At 39.8% G+C, this 10,889-nt stretch overlaps 1 protein-coding gene across 2 annotated transcripts in view; it reads left to right on the top strand.

The window, feature by feature from the left end:
* The first annotated feature begins 362 nt into the window (after positions 1–362).
* Positions 363–10,889, top strand: part of LOC117403741 (soluble lamin-associated protein of 75 kDa) — a 36,590-nt gene continuing 26,063 nt past the window's right edge. Inside the window, exon 1 of one of the 2 annotated variants that reach the window (XM_034006109.3) lies at positions 363–552. The gene's annotated coding sequence lies outside the window, so the exon portion shown is untranslated. The remainder of the gene's footprint in view (positions 553–10,889) is intronic. The other variant, XM_034006110.3, reaches the window with a different exon arrangement.

Below are 10,889 nucleotides of genomic sequence, written 5' to 3'. Positions count from 1 at the left end.
TATATATATAAGGCACTATTTACTGCCACACACACACACACACGTTCGAAAAAGGGTCAAACCAATCTGAGAAAATTAAGTAACATTTTTTTTTTAATTTCTAAGTTTTGCCCATGCACATTATATATATATATATATATATATATATATATATATATATATATATATATATATATATAAAATCTGAACAGGATATGGCCTTCGTTATTTGATTTACCTTTTTTCCGGTTAAAAACAGGAGATAAACCCTCGCGATGCATTTGCCTATACTGCCTATATATATATATATATATATATATATATATATATATATATATTACGTGCTGTTGTAGCATGCTGCCTGAGTGGAACGCTATTGTATAACATGATTGTGCATATTCCGAGACAGCAGTGCTGCTTAAACACGGAGCGATGCACAGTGCGTATGCGTCACAACTGGGTACTATTATATTAACAGCGGAGTACAGCAAGGTAGTGGTGCACGGAGTCCGAAATAAATATTAAAATCACCAGGAAGAAACTAAACGAGAAGAGGAACAGGACACGCCAAGGGTGCGTATAATTTAGTATTTGCTGCTGCAGAACGAGGTTTGTATTTTTCAAGATTGCAGAAGGATTGGGAAATCCCAGTGTTCTTTCTTATCAGCAAACGATTGTGAACATAGTACTGGTAGCACGGCCCAGTGAGTATAGAGAAAGCGTGAACACCATGATAATATGGGATTAGTAGGGGATTGGTGGGTACCAGGCGTGCAAGGGGTATCAAGAGAACGCACGTGAGAGAGACTGTTAGTTAATGAGGATACAACGAGGTACAAACAGCCGCTGGTTTTGATTACACGCGCTCATTTTGAGCATATTTGGGTTTACTGATGATACAGTTAACATCATGTGAAATGCAAGGTTCTTTTCTAGGTGCCGGTGTACAATAATGTACATTAAATTGTAACAATTAGTATATGGAATTTGCGACGATTTACAGTTTCCAAAAAAGGTGTCTATTTTATTGGTCACGTGAATGTGTAGTCATTTAAATGTGAACTGAATCCAGGTGGCAGCGTTTTGATGACTTTTACTAGCACGTGCATCTGAAAATAAGAACGAATTTAAATAGAGGCAGGCTATGGAAATGCTGTGAATCTGCTATGCAAAATAAGCGAATTTAAATAGAGGCAGGCTATGGAAATGCTGTGAATCTGCTATGCAAAATAAGCTTCCATTAGATGAATGGCGTTATTGTTTATTAGTACGTGACAGTCTTATTTCAAGTAAATATTAATAGTAAAAACTATCTGTCTCTAGTATTGTTTGTTACAGTAACTGTGGTTGGAGAGCAATATAGTATACTGTACTGTCAAATGTATACTATATATGAAAACATTGAACATCGATATACAGTATGCCTTTTGTTTGCTCATATAATCGACATATATTATTTTAGAAGTTTAGTAATACACAAACTCTTTAAACTTTAGTGCTTTCATGGTGATTTGTAAAATGTTACTGCGTGTTTGGAAAAGTATTGAGAAATAATATGAATAGAAAACTACACCTAGGTATACGTTTACTGTATGTTAATACGTTTTAACTAGGCCTACGTAATGTTAAAACTCATTTATAAAGTATTAGACCTACAGAGAGAGAATGTTCTACCGTACTTTCCCCGAGAGACCCGTTAGTGCATACACTGTCACAGAAACTATGTATGGCTACAGCCTTCCTATTCCTGTGTACATAAAGCAATGCAGTTGAGAGGAATAATGTATTTTACTGCTTCATCAGGTTTTAATACATCGAGGGTTGTTATTTAAAGATGCTCAGTAACTGTAAGTGATTTGAAGCTATTGGTGCTGCAGAGTCTTGAAAGTACATGTCCAGTTTTGGGTTGCGGAACTCAGTGAACTCATTATCATAATGATCATACATTCAGTACTATGAAAATGAATCAGTCTGTGTACATGTCAAGCTTCTCTTGTTTTTACAGCTGTATGCACACAGCAGTTAAACCACTCAGGGTTGGTTGCACCAACCCGAATTAAACAAAAACTTGAATCTGGGAATATGTTTTAGTCTTGGATTAAGCAATGTTTAACCTTGTGTTGATTTTAAACAGAATTAAATTGAAAACCTGGTTTAAAGTTTGTTTGAAATATAATCCTTGATTTAATCTGGGTTTGAGGTTAATCCACGCTGGTGCAGTCGGCCCCACATATCTTCATACTATATCTTGCTATCATAAGAAATTTTAATACAAGTCATTTAACTGATAGAGCGGGACTGCAGATGTAACCATTTTCTAGCAATGCAAAAGGACTAGGGCTGGAGAATCAGTGGTACCCCAAACAAGCAGCTTGCCTAGATGAGACATTGGTACGTTATCTTAACCCAATAACTGTTTTTTAAATTGGTGCCACATTGAATGTCATCGCAGCTTTCAAAATATTTGACAAGTTCTGCATTTGTAGTAAACACACACCATTCTCCACCACATGTGGGATGGCTTGATCATTAAAATCTTCATATTTCAGAATGTATTTGAATGTATTGCAGGCTATTTTTAAACTAATGGAAGCTTATAAACTGAAAAAGTAGCTGTTGAACTGATATCCCAGCTGAAAGTGTGCATCTGTTTCTATTTCTGTATCTCTTATTGTTTACACATGTGCACATTTCTAATCTTATTGCATAGTTTTTCTATTATATTTTTACACGGAAATACCAAAAATATAGTGAACGGATATTACAGCCTTAGCCCATGGCACGTTGTTTGAGTGGAAACAGCTGTGAAGTCACTGAAATAATTTTGCTCTCCGATAATTGTTGCTGAATAGTTGCACACAAATATGTGGGTATTTGATCTGGTGGATCACATGACTACATGCATGGATTGCATCTACTTTCCGCATTCTGGCACTTCAGTTGTACAAATCAGATAAGGAAATATAGTTTGACTAAAATCTTGAAAGTAATAATTCCTGCAAAATTGCTTCCTAATTAGTTGATTGCTCCGAAGCAGATGAGAGAGACAGATGTTCAGATGGTTCCAGTAGCCATTTCCTCCTCAGTAGTAATCCATATTGACGGGGGTGTGCCTGCGCTTGCAGCCATATTTGACAGCACAAAGGTGGCTAGTTTAATGCAGCTTGGCGTGATGCTTACTAAATGCACATGAAAAAACATGTCCTCTTAAAGCGGCAGTTTGGGAGGGCGGTAATTTTGACACCTCTGAGTCCTTTACAGAGTTTGAATACTGAAATATATAAGTACGGGGGCTGTAGGCACAGTGGGCTAACGTACTTGCCTTTTATGTTGTTCACTTCTGAGGATCTTGGTTTCAATTTGGTTCAGGTCACAAGTGAAAGGAGTTTGGGGATCTCAGCACAGTCCCCAGTCATCATCAGTCCAAAACCATCCTACATGGAGCCTAATAGCAACGTGCCAAACTACTATATGGACTGTACCATTGTCCTTCAACTCCATCAGCAGCAAAGCCACACAAATTGAAACAAATAAAAACAGCTTGTCACTCAGTGAATCCTGCACTACAGGAAGTGCTTGTGCTATTGCTGCAGCAGCAGCATTTAAAACTGCCATGCCCATAAAAACAAGACCTTGCGCCAAGTACACCCAAAGCTCCATAGTATTCAGAGTCATTTACAGGAGTAAACATGGTGAGGAAGGGTAACAAACAGGAGGCTGGAGAATGACTTTGAAAATATGTACAGTAATACTTTATCAATCAGAAGAAGGGAAGCACAGTGTTATGTCTCTGCCTAACCTGTGCTTTCAGAGAGGAGCTGGTAGTCACATTATCAGTGGCCTCATCTTGGCATTCTTGTACACTGGTGTCAAAACAAGTGAAGACTGGGCAGGGGGAAGGTCGAGAGGAGAACAGGGCAGGGTAGTGTGGAAACTGATGTGAAAACTACATAGCTTAAAAAACACAGCTTCAGATACAGTGGTTAACAATACAAAATGTGAAAATCAAAACAAGATTCCCATAAAGCAGTATCTATGAAGTTCAGTAAAATACTATACTGGTGAAATGATTTGTATTTGTGTTCACCGTTTAAACGTTGAAATCTTTAGAGCCTTAAGAAAACTGTTGGAAAAACAAATAGTAATGTACTTGATATTTAAAATGTATAATGCGAAATGTAGAATAATTTGAAATCACTAACAAAAAATATATCATAATATGCTGTAGAGTGAAATACAATTGAAGACATCACATCATCGTTCAGTGGTATCCCTTAGAAAAGTTTACCGCAGTATTTTTGCACTGCACTAGTTTTACCATACTTTTACTATGGTGATACAGTCCTATGCATTTACCGTAGTTTACCCTGGTTTGCTGTTTTTATTAATACGTTTTACCATCCCTCCCTATTCTTTACAGTGCTTGCCTATGCTTTACCATGAACTGTGCTTCATTACACTTTGCTATGCTTTTCCTATGGTAAACTTTTATAAGGGATTACACTGAAAATACGAAGTGTAAAATGCCCAACATGAAGAGCCTTGAGCAACAAGTGCAAGGGCAAATATTAAGAAAGGAACAAAACCCTTTGAATGGTAGCAGCACACAACGAGCAGGAAGCTAGTGGGATACCTGGCGGGCCTGCCCTATGAGTGGAGAATGGCCCTCACTGTGTAGTATATAGAAACGGGGGTGGGGGTGGGAGGCTTCCCGGATGGGATTTCTTCTGCTCTAGACAGCGTGAAGCGTTCTCTTGTTTTAAGAGGTGTCCAGTACCACAGCTTAACCTCATGCAAGAAGAGCTGGAGTAAGTGTAACCCTTCCCTTGTGAGCACATGCGCCCCCTTTAGCAGCATGCATTCGGACTGCCATTCCTGTGCAGAGCAGACATACCGTAAGCAGATGGTTTCAATGCAGCGCAGAGAAATACATACTACGAAATGGATATTTCTGTACTGGTACACTACAGGTTATTGACAGGCTTCACGGAGAACGCTTTGCACTAGTTCCGATCTGAGTTCAGTGTTAATTGAGTTTGTTGAAATCAGCTGTGTTTGTAAGAGGTACTTTGTGTTATGCTGTTTTGGTTCTTTGGACAGATTTTACTTTACTGAATGTTTGCTGTATTGTCTCGCTGTTATTGTCTCACCTGCAAACACTACAGCAGCAATGAATATATTTGTTCATCATGTCTTAAACTTTGTAGTGGCAAATACAAATTCCTAATGTATGGACCTGAGGCAGTTACCAAAGGAATAATGCAAAATCTGGTTCGACCTGTTTTGTCTTTATAAAATAAGGTGTAAAATACTGCCAGAGGGGATTAAATAAATCTGGACGATACAGGAATCTGAATTTAACTTTTCTAATTATTCTTGAATAATGCATGCATTGACGTGCGGTGGCCTGTTTAAATAGAAAATGCCTATACATTTCTTGGTGTGGCTTTAAAAAAAAAAAAAAAGCTGAAGCAATTTTCACAGGCAAATCTTAAAGGAGATTTCCATTGTTTTCATCAACTGTAATGTGAGCGCTATGAAAGAGCGACATATGGAGTTTAAAAAAGAAAATAACAGCAAAAACATCATTTGATTTTTGACCAGTTGAATTTACAAAGAGGTAATGGTTTTGAATGCTGTGTTTATTATTAAAGCATGGTGTGCTTCTCCATTAATACTAACTCTGGACAGAGCTCTGGCAGTCAACACCACCATGGCAAATCAGCAAGGAACATTCCAATGACATCTTTAACAGTGTCCCCTTGCTTTGAGTATTACAGTACTTACAATCAGCCTGAGTGAGGGATAGACTTTCTAATTTAAAGTCAGGCAGCTGCAAAACTGCAGTGCAAACTATGCATCATAACTGCCTAAAAATCATAGAATCCAATTAAAAGCCACTGTGGCCATTTAAGAAGATTGAACAACCCCAGTACTAACCTTGGTTCCATTTGGTGTGCCATACAGTATTCTTTTGTACACTAACTGTGGAGTGCTTGTTTGGCTTGCTGCTCCAGGGATAGTGAAAACGCTGAGGTGGACAATGACTAATGCATGCCTTTGTTTCATCTAGAATTCATTATTGTAATGCACTTTTTTTTCTGGTGTCCCAAAACGTGTGGTATCCCACTTGCAACTTGTTCAGAATACCGGTGCCAGAACCAAGAAAAGTGAACATATTACCTTGTTTTGGCCTCTTTACACTGGCTCCCTGTGCAGTATAGAATTGATTTTAAGATTTTGCTGTTAACTTACAAAGCCCTGAATGGATTAGCACCTAGTTATTTGCAGGAGTTACTGACCCCGTATCTTCCAAACCGCACTCTGAGATCACAGGATGCGGGGCTGCTGGTTATTCCTAGGGTCAACAAAAGCACCCTGGGAGGTAGGGCTTTTTCTTGTAGAGCTCCTAAATTATGGAATGCTCTGTCTTCGTTTGTCAGGGAAGCTGGGACCGCTACAGTTTTCAAGTCAAGACTAAAAACGCACTTTTATAAAATGGCTTTCTTATCTTAGTGGATTTTAATGTTACTTTAAAATTGCTGCTTTTGTATTATTATGTCTATACTGTTATTTAAATGCTCTGACTGTGGCAGTTGTATGTGTAACATGCTATACAAATGTGTTGTTTTTTTCTGCTATGTACTGTACAGTGCTTTGCGATACTTTTGTATAAAAAGCGCTATATAAATGCAATAAATATAATATATAATATATGTAGAGTAAGAGGGATCTGCTGTAATGCTATTTTTCAGTTTTGGAGAGACAGAGGGACACAGAATATACACGAGACCAGGGCTTTGCAGCCAGTCCAGTGTTTTATGTTGCATTCCTGACTGCAAAGTAGGAAAGACTTAAGAGTACTAGGCCGGAATATATACTGCAGATACAGCATTCAGTCTTATCTCTCTCCATCTCTGGATTTCAGTACCCTCTCCACACAGCTGTCTGTTTCTGTTCTGTTTTGCTCCAGGCTGGTTCTACCCAGCATGCCCTGACCAACCAGAGCCTGCTGCTTCCGCCTTGCTGCACAGTAATGGACTGGCTGACAGATTCAGTGTGACGGTTGTTGTACAGTCACAGGAGACATAGGGCTGCTCAGTATCAGCACGAACAACAGCATTGTGGGAAATACATCTCCTTTGAATTCACACACCTCCCTGTGTACATGTATTTCTAGGTGTACAATTTATTTTATTTTTGTTTCAGTTTTATCCCTAAAATTTTTTTTTTTTTTATCAATGTCATACTTTTTGAAATGCCCAATTTTACTGTCGCCTCTTACTGAAGATCAATAGGGAACCTCCATTCTTCCTTTTCACCTGCCGAACATAAGCCTGGACTCGTCACTGCCTCGACTCTTCACCGTCTGGACTTGTCACCATCTGGACTCGTCACCGTCTGGACTCGGCCTGGACTCGGCCTGTAGTCGTCACTGTCTGGACTCGGCCTGGAGTCGTCACTGCTTGGAGTCGTCACTGCCTGGACTCGTCACCGTCTGGACTCGTCACTGTCTGGACTCGTCACCGTCTGGACTCGGCCTGGACTCGGCCTGGAGTCATCACTGTCTGGACTCGGCCTGGAGTCGTCACTGTCTGGACTCGTCACCGTCTGGACTCGGCCTGGACTCGGCCTGGAGTCGTCACTGTCTGGACTCGGCCTGGACTCGTCACTGTCTGGACTCGTCACCGTCTGGACTCGGCCTGGAGTCGTCACTGTCTGGACTCGGCCTGGAGTCGTCACTGTCTGGACTCGTCACCGTCTGGACTCGGCCTGGACTCGGCCTGGAGTCGTCACTGTCTGGACTCGGCCTGGACTCGTCACTGTCTGGACTCGTCACCGTCTGGACTCGGCCTGGAGTTGTCACTGTCTGGACTCGGCCTGGAGTCGTCACCGTCTGGACTCGTCATCGCCTGGATTCAGCAATGCCTGTATTTCCAACACTAGTGGAGTCACGGAATTACTGAGTATATGAGAATAGCTTATTGATTATTGATTGTAGTTCCAACACTAGTGGAGTCACAGAGTTACTGAATATGTGAGGATAACAGGGCAGGGAGATTAGAATGGTATCAGTTAAGCACATCAGTTAAGTGTGAGCTTGCCTAGGGCCCAGTGATGGCTTAATCCGGCCCTGACCATAACCGCTAAATGGAGGCCCCGAGTACAGCTTCCTTTACCATCTGCTTTGTGATTATTATTTCTGGATTATTTCTTTTTTTACTTTGTAGCACATGTTATCGCGTGTTCATTAAGATATACTTTTTCCATATATGTTTGGTAAGCTATTGTGTCAGGCCAGACGCCCTGTACCTGTAAACCTGGATGTGGTGTTTATTCTGAATATCTGTGATTTAAATTAGGGATTGTATATTAAACCCACCATGTGAGAGTGGAGGGAAGCTGGAGAAACATGTGCAGAGTGTGGTCAGGCCAAATTGTTTCATTGATTGCAGATTTGGCTTGACTACATATAAAGGAGCTTAGCTTGGGTGAAGCATTACTTTGTATTTTTGTTTAATTGTTTTGAATTGTTTTGAAGACTCCTCATTCGCTATTCCCTCCGCAACTCTACCTTTCCACAGCTATCTATCTATAGACTGTCTATCTATAGACTGTCACCGCTACTGGAAGCAGGACGATCTTTGGGATACAAATTGAACATTTGTGAAACTGCATCAAATATTGTAATGACTGCAATGTGTTTTAAAGAATATAAAACCAGTAGAAAATATTCTTAGCAGATCTGTGTAAGGCCTGATGTGGTGTTCGCAGAGCCACTTCGAGCTGAGCCAGGAGGAGAATTTGAATCTTGCTGGGAAAAAGCTGACTTATTAGATATGGATTGGATGCTATAGAATGAAATACATTGCTAATAGTAATGTTGTAGGATCCTGTATTTTGTATCCTTTTGAATAAGTCTGTGTAAGGTCTGAAAAAGAGAGAGCTTCTGGTATCAAAAGGTCAGGTCGACCTGCTGAAAGTTCCAAGCCTCCCTTATCAGGCAAAAGCATCTTTTTAAATTAGACTCAGAGCCTCAAAACATTCTGATCCAGCGAGAGCAGAATGACAAACTCAATGGAACAGAGTTAATAGCCATAAGTAAGAAAAAACAAAAGTATTTAAATAAGTAAGAAACCTAATATAAAAATCAATTTAAGAATTAGTTCAGTTTCTGCCTCCAACTAAACAAAGTCATTTAAACATTACAATAGCAATTAAACTAAAGAATGTAAATGTTTAGTTTATATGAAGATTTTGCTGCAATAAAAAACAAAGGAACTGTTAAGTTTGAAATAAGAGAATATAGTACAGACTGTATTTAATAACTTTAGTATACAGTGAATCGATACTAAAGGAAATAACTCATTTTCTGACCTCGTCCTTACTTGCCTGAAGTAAGAGCGGTGCTGGGCATGAAAAAATAGGTTTTGGCAGACGAAGCGAGACTTGCCCGGTAATCAGCAGTTTTGAATCCAAGGCCTTTCTATAACGCTATGTAACACAATTTTTGTTCCTGGGTAGTAAGTGTTATTTCCTAATTGCTAGAAAATGGCTATTATTCCCCACAAACTTTGCTTTTGTGACCAGGAGTGATATTTTGAAATTTACCTATTTCCAATGAGAAAACGGGCGAATTTGTGTCTTTTCGTTCACATAAAGTAATACAAAAATGACTACAAAAGATTTAGAAGTGAGTAGTTTTTCGAGATTTACGATTATACTGTAAATCACTTTCACGAATCAGCCCCCAAATGTAGTCTCCCATCATGTTCTCGTTATACTGTCCTTCATTGACAGCTCATCCAGGAGCCTCAAAGCCGTGCTGCTCCATAATGGTAACAAGTACCCGTCTCTTCCCCTGGCTCACTCGGTGCACCTCAAAGAGGATTACAACAGCATCAAGACCTTGCTGGACGCCTTGAAGTATGATGAGTACGGCTGGGACCCCCGGAAGGTGCTGATGCCACCACTGCACATCAAATTGGGCCTTATGAAACAATTTGTCAGAGCTCTAGATAAGGAGTCGGCAGCCTTCAAGTACCTTCAAGACTTCTTCCCCAAGCTGTCTGAGGCAAAGGTCAAAGCCGGTGTCTTCGTCGGACCACAGATAAAGAAGATCCTGGAGTGCAATGAATTCCCCAAGAAGCTCACTAGTAAGGAGAAAGCAGCTTGGAACAGCTTTGTCGCAGTGGTTCGGGGCTTCCTGGGCAATCACAAGGCCGAAAACTATGTGGAGCTGGTTGAGACTCTGGTGAAGTACGGCACAATGGGCTGTAGGATGTCCCTCAAAGTCCATATCCTTGATGCTCATCTTGATAAATTCAAGGAGAACATGGGAGCGTACTCGGAGGAGCAAGGCGAGCGCTTTCACCAGGATATACTGGACTTTGAACGCCGCTACCAAGGACAGTATAACGAGAACATGATGGGAGACTACATTTGGGGGCTGATTCGTGAAAGTGATTTACAGTATAATCGTAAATCTCGAAAAACTACTCGCTTCTAAATCTTTTGTAGTCATTTTTGTATTACTTTAGTATAATACATGTTAATTTGGATTCATATGTTGTTTTTTATGACTTTATGTGAACGAAAAGACAAATTCGCCCGTTTTCTCATTGGAAATAGGTAAATTTCAAAATATCACTGTCCTGGTCACAAAAGCAAAGTTTGTGGGGAATAATAGCCATTTTCTATACTTTTGAGGCATAAGCAATTAGGAAATAACACTTACTACCCAGGAACCAAAAAAAAAAAAAAAATTGTTACACGGTGTAATGAGTAAAACTAACTACCGAAATACCTTTTGGTACCAGAATAAGGGAATATATGGGGTTATTCTCTGTTTTTATTCAGAAATATTATAGCATCCATATTCTCGGTTTCAAAGAAGAACAGAGTTTTCT

This window comes from Acipenser ruthenus, chromosome 2 (assembly GCF_902713425.1).
Source record: "Acipenser ruthenus chromosome 2, fAciRut3.2 maternal haplotype, whole genome shotgun sequence".
Lineage (NCBI taxonomy): Eukaryota > Metazoa > Chordata > Actinopteri > Acipenseriformes > Acipenseridae > Acipenser > Acipenser ruthenus.
The sequence above is the reverse complement of the archived record's forward strand: the minus strand, read 5'-3'. Positions and strand labels throughout refer to the sequence as shown.